Here is a 16,306-nt window from a genome sequence, read left to right as displayed (position 1 = left end):
CACAAATGTATAATATGCAAGTGTTTTCCAAAAAAACAAGGGGGGAGTTGGAAGAATTTTCCCAGAAAGGTCTTTGGTTGAGGAAGGTTGGATTTTTCTTCTTCTCTTCTTCTTTTCCTATTTTGCAGCTGCAGCAGAATAAGTTAAAAGAAAAAAAAGAAAAAGACACTGTGGCCAGCCAACTTCCTTTCCAAACATTTGGTCCTGAGTAGCTCCTGCAAAGAATAGTCAAATGTAATAGACGTGTAGGAATGCAGCGATCCATTTGCTTTATTTCTCCAAAATTATTGCTGATTGCAGGTTGGGGGAAGGGATGTGTGAGAGAAATTGGCTGCTCTATTTCACTGGGTCTCATTTGGTCGAGGAATGTGTTTCCAGGACCTTCTCCCCTTCTCTGCTGAGTGGTTCATTCAGGTCCTTCCAACCTTGCCCTGAAGGTTTGATGGTTGGAGGAAATACTTGAGGCATATTTCGGCTCTTTCGTAACAGCGCCAATAATATATCATGGGCAGCAGGCCAGGAGATCCGCACTTAGCCCAGAAACCCAGATTAGCCAGAGGTGGTCCTGGAATCACCATTATTTTTTAATCAGCTCATATGAGTGATTCAGAAATTAACCAGTCATGTGCTGATGTCACATATAAAATACACATAAAAAAAGTAATGAAATAAGATGTCTATGTATTGACACAGAAGGAGGTCCGAGAGATACATTGTGAAATAAAGCAAAGTGCTGGAGAACATGGAGAGTGTGGTCCTGACTTTATGATTCACAAGGGAAACAGCAAATGGTGTGCTTGGGTAGGCAGGAAAAGAGATCTGGAATGATACACTGTGTATGAGACGCCAACCTCTTCACAGCTTCTTCACAGGGCTTCACTGCGGTTGTTCTTTCAGGGAATGAAGAAGAGAGAAGAGGAAGGAGCGAGGGGGCATCTATGTCTACATTTAGTACACTAAGAAGTATTCTTTTTGTAGTTAAAAATAAAACAAAATAGAAACAAAAATAGAATGGAGTACAAAATTGTTAAAAAATATTTTATGGTATTTCCATTCAGTTTTGAGGGACTGTTTACGAGTTATCCCTAAGTATCAGACATAAAACTCACGGCTTCATCCCCACCACCTGCAGCGTCACCCCCATGGTTCTTTAATAGAGTTGCCCAGTAAACGGGTAGAAGGAGATCTGAGGTATGACGTGCTATACTTCTCAGTGCCTTTCGTGATTTGCCGGGTTTTTTGTTCTGAGCCAGGGATCTCATCAGTCAGTGTTTTTGAGCGGGTGTCCTTGCTCCTGGCACCCGAGCAAGCATGGCGCTAGCATAGAGCGCCGACCACTCTTCCGGGCGAACTAGAGCCCTCAGCAGCAGGGGTCGGCGCTGGGCTGGAGGTGCGCCGTGGGTCTCTCTCCATCTCGGCACCCAGGCACCCGCAATGGAGCGGCTTGCAGATCTGCTATCATTCAAATGCAGGACACCACCGCGGGGCTCAGAACACGGAGCTGGAGGCATTTGGGTTCTTGGTTTACAGCCTACGCTTGGGAGCTGAAACAGCAAACGCACACACGACCCAAGGGATGTACTGGAAAGATACAGGAAAAAATAAACTTGAGCTACCAGACTTTGGGAAGGGGGAAAAAAAAAGAGAAAAGGAGCTGCTCTGGGAATCTCGGTACAGCTCCATTTGCCATCCTTGTGACATTCCTTCTGGGAGAGGGACCCTGAGAGGCCTGACCTCAGCACCGTGTTCACGTATGGCTAAGGGAAGGCTGACTCCAAGGAAAATCACGGTGCTCTTCCCGGGGGGAGAAGGGAAAGGGCATCGGACAGGCAGAAATAACAGATGTCTGCTATAGACACACATGTCATCAGTTAAAGGATGCATTCCCCTGCCAGGGGAAGGTTGGGGGGGGCGGATCCTGGAAGACTCACCAGCCCTCTGGATGCCAGTTCCCGTCTTACCACATGGACCATCAGCTTCCTCACATCGGGTATCCTTCAGGGTTTGGTGCAGTGATCAGGGTATCCCTCGAATCAACAGTTATTTATACTAGGGTTTCTCAACAGTGCACTATTAACATTTTGGACTGGATACTTGGCTATCTTATGCATTGTGGGATGATTAGCAGGATTCCCAGCTTCTACTCACAAGAAGCCAGTGACACCCCTCCCCAACCCCTGTCTTGACAATCCAAAATACCCCCAGGTGCTATCAAATCCCCCCGCCCCCATCTCCCCGATGCCAAAATTGGCTCTTGTTGAGAATTACGGTTTCACCAAGATAAATGTACTCTCTATCACAGACTGCTGGCCTGGAGGTGACTGCCCCGAAGTTGCTACCTCATCTCCTCTGGATACTCCTCATTCCTAGGCATTGACGTGTCCTATCGAAGCTTCCGACGTCTGTCTGCTAGAGCACTAAGCAATCTGACAACAGAGAAGAAGTTCACTTCCATAGGAAGGGCTGGTGACCCGGCAGCGGCTTGTAGCCAAGCTGGGGTGGATGGAGAAACCAGAACCGCCTGGCTCATCCTTGAACACAAGAGACAAAAAATAACACAGGGCGCCTGGGTGGCTCAGTTGGTTAAGCGACTGCCTTTGGCTCAGGTCATGATCCTGGAGTCCCGGGATCGAGTTCCGCATCGGGCTCCCTGCTCAGCAGGGAGTCTGCTTCTCCCTCTGACCCTCTTGTGCTCTCTGTCTCTCATTCTCTCTTTCTCAAATAAATAAATAAAATCTTTAAAAAGAAAAAAGAAATAACACAATGTAACCAAGGGCAGCAGAGCAACAAAGTGAGCAAGACATTGACGGTAACTTTTGAGTCAGAATTTGTGTTGAGGGGTGTTTTAAAACCCTGCATGAGGAGCGCCTGAGGGGCTCAGTCATTAAGCGTCTGCCTTCAGCTCAGGTCATGATCCCAGGGTCCTGGGATGGAGCCCTGCATTGGGCTCCCTGCTCGGTGGGGAGTCTGCTTCTCTCTCTCTCCCTCTGCCCCTCCCCACCGCTTGTTCTCTCTCTCTCAAATAAATAAAATCTTTAAAAAAAATTTAAAAAAAAAAAAAAAGCCCTGCATGAGGCTTGTTGCCCTTGTTTGAAGTGGCGGATGGAGGATTTAAAAACTTCTCCTTCTTAAAGCCACGGCGATATGTTGCTTCTGTCAAAATAATAAATCCTTTCTATTTTGAAGAGTATCTGGCACTTGGGCCTTAGCAAACATTTGGACTTTATAGGGCAGAACCAAACAAAGCATTTGATGACTCTACACCACCTGTGTTTATACCCACTCATTGTCAAGGAATATTCCTAACAAGGTGTGAACTAGAAAACCCTGCCTACCCCCTCCATTGTACGTGCCTTTTTGACGCATTAAACAAACAACAGATGTGGCTTGACCCCATCTAGGACTGGGAGTTCGATCAGGGCCAGGCTAAATTTCATCTAACCACTTGACACATGGCTTGCCAAGACATAACTTTGCCCCTGTGGGCTGCCACGGACCCCTTTTCACAGGCTCACCTCCAAAGGTTTGATAAGACTAGTGGAAGGTAGAGCTTAATCCGCTAATTCCCAAAAAGGATGTTTTCAGTTAGAGTTTTCTTTTACTCTTACTACATCAATTTCTTATAGTCTGAAATAGACAAAAGGAATTGATTTAGGATGGAAAACATTTAAACCTTACTTGCATGAAGTATGGTTTTCTAACACATCACCAGGCATCGGGACATGACTAGCACAGTTTTTGGGGAGGGCAGCGTTGAGAGTTGCAAGTGCTTGGGGCATAGCTTATGAGTTGACTGACAGCCTTAAGCTTCCAAAGTAAATTTCTAAAACCCAAGTAATTTTTTCACAGACATGTGAAACTTCAGAATTCCAAAGGGAAAAGAAAGTTTTATTTTTAAAATAAACTTTTAAGTTTGAAAACAAAACTAGACAAGCAGTGCAGAAAGGACTGTTCTAAATTGAATTTCAAAGTGTGTCTTTGTGTCTGGAGCCCCTCTCCTTACTCCTGGCCACAGCCCTGATTCTGGACCTCAGTTTCGTTGCTGTAATGACTTCATGGCTGGTCTCTTCCCCCTTGTCAATGTTACCTTCTCTGATCCACTTTGTAAGCTGTCCGCCTCCTAAAGCCCTCTTCAGATAATGCCAATCTCCTACTCAAAACCCTCACCACTGTATTCAAATAAAGCCCAAACTTGGGGCTATAGCATTCAAGGCTCTCTAGGATCTGGTCCAACTTCTTTTTCTAGGTTTTTGTGTCTCACGCCTTGTGGTCCAGATAAACAGGATTCATCACCTTCCCCAAATCAGAAACCTACCTTTCTATTTCTATGCCTTAGCCAGGGCCAGCTTCCTGGGTGCGGGACCTGTGCAGTCACACAGGACCCCGTGTTCAGAAGGAACTTGAGCTTGCTTTAATGTTCTACTGTTGCCATGTTTAAATTCTTAAATATTTTATCTCTGAGTTGTGCTTATTAAGTGAAGCCCAGTGGGTGGGTGGAGCATGCACACGAGCAGAGGACCTCCGCCAAACACGGGCGTCTCCACGGCTACTTCCCCAAGCATCTGCACGTAGTGTTTGTGATGCACCCTAAAGCATAAAATTCTGATGGTCCCGCAACACATGGGGAGTGGAATTTCACGGAGACCCAAAGCCAATGTAGGGCTAAGCGTGTGACCTCTACGACCGAGACCGGGGGTGCGCCAGCAGCCCCGACAGCCAGGCCTTTTGTTTGCATCAGAAGTTGGCTTCCAACATGAAAAGAAGACGATAGTGTTCTGAGAAACACAAACGATCCAGGAGCCCTATCATATCCCCCCTTGTTAGTGTTACCTCCCTGTCTTAGCTGACACTGGGAATGAGGACATGGAAGGAAAAGGAGCCCATGATTCCTGGTCCTTCCAGTCACCCCTTACTCATTGGTGAGCTGAATGTTGAGAGTCGTCGGTAGGATGTGTGCTTACCGAGAAGTGAAATAAAAGCAGCTGAGTTGGTTTAGCGCCGTGTTTCCATTGTTCTGGTGAGGAGTTACGTATATACGTGCAAACCGTGAAATAAACATTCCATAATTTTGATGCTTTCTGCAGAGGATTAAAATGCTCTTACATTGACATTTTAAATCGACATTGCACAATATAAAAAGGAAGCATAATATCCATGCTAATGCATTAAAATTGTTGTTTTTTGTTTTTTGTTTTTACTAAGAATGACATTAAATAGCCAACAAAAACCACTACGACAAGTTGAGAAACTGTGGAAGTAAGGAAGACGTTTTGTATTTTGGTATCTTCAATGGCATTTTTTTCCTCTTTTTTTTTTTTTCCCCAACAAGAGGCCCCACGTTTTCATTTTGCCCTGCACCCCACAAATTTTATAGCCAGCCTTGCCCTATGCTCACAGTTACCTCTTCTTTAGGAAACCCCTCCCCTTTTCCCTTTCCTCTCTGTCACCTCAATCTCTGCCTGTCAAAACCCAACCCTTATTCTTCAAAACTACTCAAAGGCGTCATCTTCTAAAGCTGTCCCTGATCCTTCCAGAAAGGATTGCTTCCATAGCATTGGCAACTGTGAAGTTACATAGCAGAGTAATTTGGTGTATACCCCCTTGTCCCTAACTGATGCCAACTGAGCTATCTTGGGGGTCAGCGATGGTCGGATTCTTCCTTGCTTCTCTACAGCTGTCTACACGGCTTGTCCTTAATGGTCCTCAAGAAGTGTTTGAGGGGCGCCTGGGTGGCTCAGTTGGTTAAGCGACTGCCTTCGGCTCAGGTCATGATCCTGGAGTCCCGGGATTGAGTCCCGGGATCGAGTCCCACATCGGGCTCCCTGCTCAGCGGGGAGTCTGCTTCTCCCTCTGACCCTCTTCCCTCTCGTGTTCTCTATCTCTCTCATTCTCTCTCTCTCAAATAAATAAATAAAATCTTTAAAAAAAAAAAAAAGAAGTGTTTGAGTTGAGAGGCCAGTCACGTAGTCAAAGCTGCTCTTGCTGCTCACAGCTCATGCACATAGAAACAAGGTGGGCCCAGAAGTTCGTCTCGATTTATTGTCCGCCCCGCACCCAAACTGGAGGGTGTCCCTCTACTCCCAGTTTCCTCCAACAATATCTCATTTTGGTTTTGTTTCTCAGTACTAGGAGAAACCTTTGCCAGGTAGCTCCCAAGACAGGAAGGTTCTATTTCCACCAAAATTTAAGATGGTCCACTGCTATGAATCAAATTGTCCCCTCCCCCCAAGTTCATATGTTGAAACTCTAACCCTCTGTGGCGCTTAAAAGGAAGTAATTAAGTTAAATGAGGTCATAAGGGTGGAGTCCTGACCCAAAAGGATTAGTGTCCTTAGAAGAGGAGACACCAGAGAAAATGTAACAAGAAAGAAGCTGTCTGCAAGCCTGCGAGAGAGTTCTCCCCAGGAACCGAATCAGCTGGCTCCTTGATCTTAGACTTTCCAGCCTCCAGAACAGTGTGAAATACATTTCTTTTGTCGAAGTCCCCAGTCTGAGGAATTTCGCGTGGCAGCCCAAGCCGACTACCACTCTTCCCACAGCTTATAATAGAAGCTGATTGACGCGGAAAAAAAGCTTTTTCCAGGTAAAAGCAACTACAGCCAGAAATGTCCTCGGGAGCCATGTGGGAAGAGAGAAAACTTCATATGCTGTCATTGTATAGAAAACTGCAGTTGTCAATCAGAAAGAGCCATAGCTCCAGCCGTGTTTCCCTAAGTGTAATTCATAGGTCTTCTACACAAATATACTAAATCTAAACTACATACTAGATTTCTGGAAGTGGGGCCCCCACATCTGCCCTTTGAATACATGCACACACCCTAACATGTGCAAAGCTCTGAGTCAGAGCTATGGAAAGAAATTCAGGTGACGAAGACCCTAGGTGTAAAAAGGCCGAGGTCGTGACTTCTCTGTAATTAAGTAACTCTGATGCTAGGGGCAATTGACATGCAAACCAATGTAGGGTGCAGATCAGCAACCAAGAAAGTGAAGAATGGAGACAGAATGCGGAAAAACACCCTCCCCGTCACTCCTTGATACACTTCCAGCAATAACTCAATAGGAAAGAGCCAAGGTAACACCAGAATCACACTGTAGCCAGGCCTATATTCACTGCTCTACAAGATGCATAATTGACTAGTAAATTGTGTCTAAAGTCACGTGACTTTATACATTCTCATTTTATATTTTATTGTATTATTTTGTTTTATTTTATTTTATTTTATAGTAGGTTCCACGCCCAGCATGGAAGCCAATGCGGTGCTTGAATTCACCATCCTGAAATTAAGACTTGAGCTGAGACCAAGAGTTGAACACCTAACCGACTGAGCCACCCAGGCATCCCTTATCTTTTATTTTTAGCTTATTAAGTCCAAACATAGAAGACCCACTTGGAGTATTTTGTTTTAAATGTGCCATATGCCAGGTGGCCTAGCTTCCCACTATGATCCTGACTCTGGACCTGGGATGAAGGCCAGATTGCTTCATGGGCTTATTCCTGTCAGTGTGCACACAGAGAGTTCTAGAAAATACCTGCCTTGGAGCAGAGGGAGGGAAATAGAATGGAAAGATTGGCACACCCAAGGAGAAGGATATTTCTCCCAGATGCCCACTGTGTGATATACAGCTCCAGTAACCCTCAAACATGGACCATTCATATCCACCTGTCACCGTTCAATTAAGACATACACACGTGTGTTGAGAATCACCAAATGCAAGGCAAAGTCTCGGGGAAGGGGATGCTGATGGGCACCATCCCTCATCTCTGCAGTGTAACCCAGGGCTCAGAAACCACCAGTTTTAAAAACCTCTGGAAAAGTTACTCCTAAACCAAACATAACAGCTGACCCACCATAAACAGTTTCTCAAATTTGAATATCACTATAGATTTGGGGGGAAAACAGCAAAGATTCCACTCTTTGAAACTACAAAATCTTCTTCATCTGCTTTAAATTGAATTATGTTCATATGCCCTGCAATTTGATAAAATTTATTTGGTAAGTGTGATCTTTAATGGAACAGGAATGTTCTAAACTACTGTTTTATCCAGTAGATGTTTGCCTGAAGGTGGAGGGGGAAGGAGATAAACTTAATAGTTGTTAGTTTTTGTTGGATTGGTGACCTGCATTATGTTTAAGAAATCTTGTTTTTTTGGAAGCTCTTTAAGATAACAGACACTTCTAACTTTAATCTTACTCTAATTTCTGTCCCTGAGACATTCTTTTCCTTTGCCAAGTTTATTTGAGCAGAGGCTTCAGCATTTAGGGTCTACCTCTAGTCAAGTCTTTTGAAATGGGTAATAATCACATTACAATTCTCTAAGTATGAGTTTTCAGCTCTTCTATTTAGTAATCTGTTTAATCTTAACATCACATAGACAATATCTTTCATTTCTATGTTGCTTTGTACATTTTAGAGATTTGGAAAGATTCCCAAGTCTAATCCTTTATCAGATACGTCATTTGCAAATATCTTCTCCCATTCTGTAGATCGCTTTTTTAATTTTGTTGATTGTGTCCTTCACTGTGCAGAAGCTTTTTTTTTATGTAGTCCCAATAATTTATTTTTGCTTTATTTTTTCTCTTGCTTCATGAGACATATCTAGAAAAATGTTGCTATGGCTGATGTCAGAGAAATTACTGTCTGTGATTTCTTCTAGGATTTTTATGATTGCAGGTCTCACATTTAGGTCTTTAATCCCTTTTGAGTTTATTTGTGTGTATGGTGAAATAAAGTGGTCCAGTTTCATTTTTGGCATGTTGCTATCCAGTTTTCCCAACACCACTTGTTGAAGAGACTGTCTTTTCCCATTGGATATTCTTTCCTGCTTTGTCAGAGGTTAATTGACCTTATAATTGTACGTTTATTTCTGGGTTTTCTGTTCTCTTCCATTGATATAGGTGTCTATTTTTGTGTCAGGACCATGCTGTTTTGATTACTATGATTTTGTTATATAACCTGAAGTCTGGAATTGTGACACCTCCAGTTTTGTTTTTCTTTTTCCAGGTTGCTTTGGCTATTCGGAGTCTTCTGTGGTTTCATATAAATTTTAGGATTGTTTGTTCTAGTTCTGTGAAAAATGCTGGTGGTAATTTGATAGAGATTGCTTTAAATCTGTAGATTGATTGCTTTGGGTAGTATAGACATTTTAACAATATTTATTCTTCCAATCCATGAACATAGACTGTCTTTCCATTTCTTTGTGTCATCTTTAATTTCTTTCATCAGTGTTTTATAGTTTTCAGAGTACAGGTATTCACCTCTTTGGTTAGGTTTATTCGTAGGTATTTTATTCTTTTTGGTGCAATTGTAAATGGGATCATTTTCTTAAGTTCTCTTTCTGCTGCTTCATTATTAGTGTATAGAAATGCAACAGATTTCTGTACATTGATTTCATATCCTGCATCTTTATTGATTTTATCAGTTCTGGTAGTTTTTTGGTGGAGACTTCAGCATTTTCTATATATAGAAAGACTTCCAAATCAAATTAGAATAATGGTTAAGGGCATGAGGTGTGAAAACAGCATGGATTCAGACTTTGGTTTTGTCATTATTAGCTGCATGTCCTTATTTAAACTCCTCATGCCTCAATTTCCTCATGGGTAAAATGTGCATATTAATATCTGCCTTGTTCTGTAAATTAAATCAGAAGGCATATGTCAACTACTCTATAGAGAGAATTAAATAACAATTTATATAAAGTACAGTAGCTTTCAACATGCTATCCATTATTATTTCCATTGGTGTTATCATCCATGTCCCCATCCTCCTTTCATATTCCTTATAACTTTGAAAGTCTGATTCTAGTGTATTTGCCTATCATCTTGAGCAACCATTTCCAAAATATAAGCAATACTCATGCAGCACCCATTTCCTCTGGAGAGGTGGTAGAAATGGAGCAAACTGGGAAAAAATCATCACCGTAAAGTCTAAGATGTTGATCAAGCCCATGGTGGAAGTGGGAGGTTCTTATTTCTTGGGGCTATACGATCTACACCCATTGCACAGATATGAAACGTGAGCCATATGTTGAAAAGTAGAAGAATTCACAATGTAGCAAGGAAAGGAGTTCTCAAAGTAAGAACAACTCTTCAAATGAAGATAGAATATTGCCAAATAGTTTCGTTGGAGGCCATCTATTGAACACTGTCCTACAGGAAATGGCTGTCATTTTCCCACAATTATTTACCAATTCACAACAGAAATATTGTGTAATAGCTACAAGAGCAACTTAAGATAAAAGCTAAGTAGGCTGATAGTTTTATTTTCCAGGGGCTCCTAACTATTTTTTATGCCACGAACCCCTTTGGCAGAGTGGCGAAGCCCATAGACTCCATCTCAGAATAACATTCTTAAATATATAAAATAAACTATGTAGCATGACAAAGGAAATATAATATACTGAAATATAATTATTAAAATGTTTTAAATCTAAAAAAACAGGTTTGTGATATAGTATTATGTGTGCTTCCTTAATGCATTAAAAACCAACAGACAAGGGGTGCCTGGGTGGCTCAGACGGTTAAGCATCTGCCTTTGGTTCAGTCGTGATCTCCGGGTCCTGGGATCGAGCCCCGCATCGGGCTGCCTGCTCAGCGGGAACCCTGCTTCTCTCTCTCCCTCTGCCTGCTGCTTCCTCTGCTTGTACACACTCTCTCTCTGTCAAAAATAGATAAAATCTAAAAAAACAAAAAAACAAAAAGGAAAACAAACCAACAGACAAGATCTCACAACTTAAATTTCCAAAAATTAATGAACATAAATGAGATTAAGAAATATTTGCAACTGGAATGTGGTATGGAAATATCTATGATGTTGACTGGTGAAAGTCACAGGTGCTGCTCCTAGTGCTGTGGGACTCACGTTCATAACAAAAGAAAAAGATAACTTTTAAGAGAAGTTAAGGAAAATAAGAATGTATCTTTTTTTCTCATCTGAGTCCAAGGTCCCCTGGTTCAGAATCCTTGCTTTGGACAAATTAAGTCAGGGAAAAGTAGGAGCTTTTCCTCGCCATGTGCCTGTCCATTACGATCTCCTCCACCCATGCTGGGGACAATGCTTCTCAGTAATATCCTTCACGATTTCCCTCAATTTCCTTTGGGCTCTGAGGAAAAGCCTTTCTCAGCAACATGCCTCTGAGGCCAGCCTCCCAGTGACTAACACTGTTCCTCTGGAGCCAGTATCTAATCCGTTTCTCCAGCTTTGTCTGATGTGGACAAATGGTGTCGGTATGGCCCAAAAGATCTCCTGAAGCCCTTGTTTTCTGCCGCTGCCACTGGGATTTAGCATATCCCTCTATCTGAGAAGAGAGTTGTGGGGCACAAGATGCTTATCTGCCTTGCTCCTTTGTGGGGGTCTCAGCAGCCACATGTCCTGAGGGACTCCTTGCTGAGGGGAAATGTTGGGCCCATCTGCCTCCCACCCAGCAAGCCTGAGGGTCCTCAGTACTTGCTCTCCAGGAACCAGCTCTCTCTGTTTGATGCTGCAAACCCCATCCCACTTCAATGGACTGTGGCCCTAGCTTCGGTGTTTGCTTGCTTAAATATCTTTATCTTAAAGAGACAACTTTAAAGGCAGACCAAGCATGGCCATGGATATGATTGGGATATCAGCAAAAATGTTATCTTCCGGTGGCTGACCTTGTCCCAGCGCCATATTGCTCACCCTGTCAATCTAGAACTCACCCTCTCCTAACCCCCACCCAGGTACTCAGGGTGTCAACTGTGGGCAGCCAGTGAGTCTTGACCAGAGGCTGTACAGAGAGAGGCCCAGTTCTTCCTCCTACCCAACCACAACCTACCCAATGCCTGTTGTCCAATTTTTTTCAGACGTCTGCTTTCAACTTCCCAAGGTAAAGGCTACTTACACAGTACAAGATGAGGTGTGACCTACTGGCAGTTGGTCAGGCCCAGAGGTATCAGTTCCCCGGCCACACTGTGTAGGTGGAGAGAGCTCCCTATTTTGGTTGCTTTATTTAAAGAAGTTACACCAGTGGTGACATTTAAGGGCAAACCAGTGAGATTGGGGAAAGGAGAAAAAAAGAAGGACTATGTCTGGTCTATAATTAAAGATAACCATATAATTTATAGTCCAAACCAGAACGATTTTGAGAGTAGAAAAGATGGCTCTCTTAACAGTTTTTCCAGAATAACCATAAGCCATGGTGTTTGATGACCCTACCCTCAGAAGGTGCTGAATATGCAAATTTGTGTGCGTTCATGTGAGTTTTTCTGAGGAAGATGGTTCATAATTTTCATCATACTCAGAGAGGTCTGTGACACGTAAAACTTAATTGTCAGTAGTGTATACACATATAGGGGCAGGTGGCATAGTAGAGTCAGGAGGGGGTTTAAATCTTCATTCCAGAATTTGAGTGTATAACTTCAAACAAGTTATTTGCCTCTTAAGACTGCCGTTCTACTCCTTCAAGGAAACGAGGGTAATACCTCCTTTACAGGTGTATATAGAAGAAGGTCCCTGTCACCAATTGATGTTTAAATGCACAGGTAATTAGTGTATAACTATTGTTTTCCCCTTCAACCCCCCTAATACGTTTTCCCTCTGATTTTTGTGCATTGTTGGAAAAACAAGGGCATATTGAGATTAAATTACAAAAAAATTTCCGTATAATTTTACCACCCTAACTCATTCTTGTTCTCCTTCCTCGTTTCTATTTTTTTCTGACTATTTTTAAATGTCATAGTCAGTCTGCATACAGGTTTGCCTTCTGCATGGTCCCCACTCAAGGATAGTAATCATACATTTTCCTTTGTTTTTATAGCATCTCAACAGTCCATCAGGTTGATGTGCCATGATGTCTCCTGTTCTTTACTATATATTCTAATTTAATATTCTAAGTAAAATTGATGTGGATAGTTTTATCTTTCTTCTTCCTTTTGAATAACTTCCTTAGTAGCATATCCCAATATGGAAGTTGAGTTTTCAAAGGATATGAACATTACTACCACTCTTGATGTATGGAACCAAATTGCTTTCATAGACCTGGCATTGGCACTGCCCCAGGCTTTTCAGAGGGGAATTAATTTCACTCTAACCTGTTCAACATTGGAAATTATTGGAAATAATTTTATGCTTTTAATTTAACCTTAGTTGTGAATTGGTGCCTTAACTTGCATTTCTTTTATTACCAGAGAACTTGAATATGAACACCTTTAATACATACCATGCTAACTTCCTTTTATGTAAATCATTTTGTGCTTTTCCTATTTATCTATTGATTCTGATGCTTTGATAAATATGGGTTTCCCACGGTAGTGGTCATTGGTCCTCTTTTTAATTTTTTTCCCTTTTCTTCTTCTTTTTATTCCTGATTATAAAGGTAACACCTGGCATGCCTGGGTGGCTCAGTCAGTTAAGTGTCAGACTCTTGATTTTGGCTCAGGTCATGATCTCAGGGGCATGAGTTCAAGTCCCATGTGGGGCTCCACGCGCAGTGGAAAGTCTCCTTGAGATTCTCACTCTCCCTCTCCCTCCGTCTCCCCACCACCGCGGCCCCACCGGCTCACAAGCACTCTCTCTCTCAAATAAATACATAGATAAATAAATAAAATCTTTAAATAAATAAATAAATCTAACAACTGTTGGTTGTAAAAACAAGTATATGTATTAAAAATAATTTAAAATAGGCAAAAACTCCATACCTATCACTACTTCAGTTTTAGCAAAGTTGATATATGTGTTAGAAAGTATCTTTATCTGATAGCAAAAGTAATGTATGTGTCGCATGCTGTGACATTATGTTTCTCTATTGCAGGACATTAGGTTGATCCCAGCTCTTTTCTATTACTCATAATGTCTTTCAGACTATTCTTGGAAGAAAATCCTTTCTTCCTATTTGCAAAGGATAGAGTCTTACAGGTAAGATTATGTGTCAGAGAAAAGACACATTTTAAGATTCTGGGTATATATTGCCTATTTGCTTTCCAGAAAGATAAGGGTCAATCTACAGTCTCGTTAGGGTTTGTCTGGCTGTCCCACAGAATCTTCCCCTGTGGTGCGTACATTTTCTTTTCTAATCTTGCTGATTTAATAAATTAAAAATGGTGCCTCAGTGTTTGAATTTGTATTTTCTGGTTATTAGTGAGGCTGAAAATATTTTCATAGTTTATATATATTTTTAAGAGTGTTGTTTGTTTATGGCTTTTGATCATTTTCATTTTGTGACTTTAATTTTTTCTTTCGAGAATGTTTTATGAATGAAGGATGTTAATCCTTTGTCATTTGTTGGAAAGGTTTTCTTCCAGTTTGTCCTTTAGTTTTCTTTCTTTCTATATATCAATTTTTGAATTTTTATGTAATAGATTATTTTTAATTTGGATGAGTTTTTTCCTATTACTTTTGGGCTTAAACATTGTCTCCCAACCATATATCAAAAATTATTTACCTATATTTTCTTCTGGTTTTTTTTACTTTATTTTTTATTCAACTCTTGAGTTTATTAAGCATTTATTTTGAGTTAGAGTGAAAATTCAACATAAAAAAGTTTTCAATAGTTCATCAATTTTGAGGCATGACTTTCCACTGATCTGTTGTCTTCAGCATACATAAACTTCCAAATATTCCAAGGTGTTTTTCTGAACTATTTATTCTGTTCGATGAATCTTTTTATTCTTGGACTAGAATTACACCATTTATAAATCCACTTGAGCATCTAGGAAGGCAAATACTCTCCATTGTTATTTTTCAATTTTAAAAATCTTTTGAAAAACTAGGCTACCCAAATTTAAAATTACTTTCTTAGGATTGCACGTATTAATTCCTCTCCCCCTAATCCTCCTAGAAACTTCATTTTATTTATAAATTAATCTGAGAGCACACTACATCTCTCCATTTATGCAAGCCTGCTTTTATGTCTCCCAATATAATGCTATAATTTATTTTGCAGAAATAGCACACTTTTCTTGCTAAGACCATTTTCTGGCATCCTACATGTTTGTTGCTATTATAAATGGGATCCTTTTTTTCTGTGCTATTTTCTGATTATTTTTAGGATAAGAAAGCTTTCTTTTTTTTTTATTTGAGAGAGAGAGAGAGAGCACAAACAGGGAAAGTGGCAGACAGAGGGAGAAGCAGGCTCCCCGCTGAGCAAGGAGCCCGACATGGGACTCGATCCCAGGACCCTGGAATCATGACCTGAGCTGAAGGCAGACACTTAACCAACTGAGCCACCCAGGCGCCCCGAAAGCTATTTATTTTTGTATACTTCTCTTCAATGCAACCAATTTATTGGGCTCGCTTATTAATTATAAAGCAGCCATTACCAAACTTGTTTGCACATTAGAAAAAAAGAAAAAAGAATCATCTCGGGGTCTTTAAAAATTCCAAAGCCCAAGCCTACCCCCAATCAGTGAAATTCCAGTCTCTGTGGTGAAGTTTGAACATCAGGAGTTTTTGACATTACCTAATGATTCCAATTTGTAGATAAATTTGGGAGCCACCCTCTGAAGGATTTTCAGCTGATTCTCTTGGGGTTTTGAGGAGTATCACACCACTTGCAAATAACAGTAGTTTCATCTTTTCATATATAATCATTACATCTTTTATTTTAATTACATCTTTTATTGTGTTATCTACAATTTAAAAACAACATCAAATAATAAAAAAAGCAAGCAGCCATAAGCTTTCTTTATTTTACTGGGAATAACTAATATCTTACCACTACTCACAATGTTATGAATGTTGCATATGTTAAAGATAATTTTCTTTATTTTGTCAAAGAAGGATTCCCTATGTATTACACTCTGAAGACTACTTTTTAAAAGCTCCATGTTTACTTTTATGTTATCAGGCAGAAGCTCTCAGACTACTTATGGGGATTTTTCAATTGTTTCCTCTCAAATTTATTTCGTGTTTGCAAAACTTAGAAAGTTGGTAACCTTCCAGTGATCGAATGTTCTCTTTTATCTTCAGCTTTTTATTTTGAAGTTTTTTAGTTTTGTTACCAATCGATGATAACGAGATGAATATTCAGATCATGAGCCTGAGGACATGCTTCCGTCAATGCTATGATCTACCTCAATGCACTGACGAGATACGCTGCTGCTACCCCACACCAGCACACAACCCCAATCTCGTGAGTGGCTGCCTGTGTCTCATGCCGGTGGAATCCTCAGATGTGTGTGGAATCTTCAGATCCTCACTAATCTCTTCCGAGGTGCCCCTCATCTGCCTGGTGACTCCAACCTTGTGGGCATTGGCAGGTGAGGGCTGTGGCTCATCTCTTTGGTGGCTCAGGCAGAGTCTGGTGACCCAATCTCTGAACCTATAGACCTCTAGACCCTCTGAATTC

This window comes from Callorhinus ursinus, unplaced genomic scaffold (genome assembly GCF_003265705.2).
Source record: "Callorhinus ursinus isolate GAN/ISIS: 27379988/994484 unplaced genomic scaffold, GSC_fseal_2.0 scaffold25, whole genome shotgun sequence".
In the NCBI taxonomy this organism is placed as follows: Eukaryota; Metazoa; Chordata; class Mammalia; order Carnivora; family Otariidae; genus Callorhinus; species Callorhinus ursinus.
Note: the sequence above shows the minus strand (reverse complement) of the source record.